Below are 1,469 nucleotides of genomic sequence, written 5' to 3'. Positions count from 1 at the left end.
AAAGAAAAATTAGCTGGGTGTCTTGGCAAACAATGTAATCCCAGATACTTGGGAGGATGAGGCAGAAAGATCATTGGAGCCCAGGAGCTTTAGCTTGCTGTAAACTAGGCTGACACATGGGCAACAAAGTGAGGTGCAGTATCAAAAAAAAAAAAATTAACTGGGTGTCTTGGTAAACAATGTAATCCCAGATACTTGGGAGGATGAGGCAGAAAGATCACTGGAGCCCAGGAGCTTTAGCTTACTGTGAACTAGGCTGACACATGGGCAACAAAGTGAGGTGCAGTAAGTCCGGGTGTGGTAGCTCATGCCTGTAATCCTGCCACTTGGGAGGCTGAGGTGGGGGGACTGCCTGAGCTCACAGGTCTGAGCTAGAACGAGACCCTGCTTCTAAAGATAGCTGGGCATTGTGGGGGTTGCCTGTATTTCCAGCTACTTGGGAGGCTGAAGCAAGAGAATCACTTAAGCCCAAGAGTTTGAAGTTGCTATAGACTATGATGCCACGGTACTCTACCAAGGATGATGAAGTGAGACTGTCCCCCCCCTAAAAAAATATATATGTATAATTTATGGAAAATGGCAGCTATACTGCTCTCTCTATGGCTTATCCTTCTACACTAAGGCATTGACTGTCCGGAATTCTTTGGGTAATTAAAAATATGGCAATAAATGGCAAAGACAGAAATCTCTGGATTTTGGAATTATGAGTAGCTTTCTCCCTCTCTTCTTTCTTCTCTCGCTCTATATACACACACATGTATTTCTGCCTTTGCTTCTATATATTCCTACCTTTGTACGTATATATATATGCATGTATCTATTTAGAGTATCCAATATATGGGGTACCATTTATGTAAAACTTTTTAAACTCTTTTCCCACACTTTAGATTGCTAACTCCAGATTATGTAAAACTTTCATCAGATAAAAAAGTACATCTAATCTACAGAAAGTAGTCAAATACTTAATGTAATTTACAAGTTAAACACAGATGAGGTCAATGCAAACATTACAATGGATAATGCACATTCTGCCAAATAATGCAGAACACACTAGACTGTTGATGCCTTGCCCCAGAGCAGTTTAACAAGCACTTGTGAGCATTACTCAGGTGTCTGCTGGGCTAGGCTCATGACCAGTCATAAAAACTTTATAACCTTTCTTTCCAACTTTCCAACTTTGGCTGGGCAGAATGGCTCCCACAAGGAAGGGTGGTGAGAAGGGCTATTCTGCCATCAACAAGGTGGTGACCTGAGAATATACCATCAATATTCACAAGTGCATTTGTAGAGTGGGATTCAGGAAGCATGCCCCTCAGGAACTCAAAGAGATCCAGAAATTTTCCATGAAGGAGATGGAGATTCCAGTTGATACCAGGATCAACAAAGCTGTATAGGTTGCAAGAAGGAAAGACCTATACTGTATCTGTGTGTGGTTGTCCAGACAATATAATAAGGATGAAAATTCACCA

This window comes from Otolemur garnettii, unplaced genomic scaffold (assembly GCF_000181295.1).
Source record: "Otolemur garnettii isolate 467f Iridium unplaced genomic scaffold, OtoGar3 scaffold00179, whole genome shotgun sequence".
NCBI classification, from domain to species: domain Eukaryota; kingdom Metazoa; phylum Chordata; class Mammalia; order Primates; family Galagidae; genus Otolemur; species Otolemur garnettii.
The sequence above is the reverse complement of the archived record's forward strand: the minus strand, read 5'-3'. Positions refer to the sequence as shown.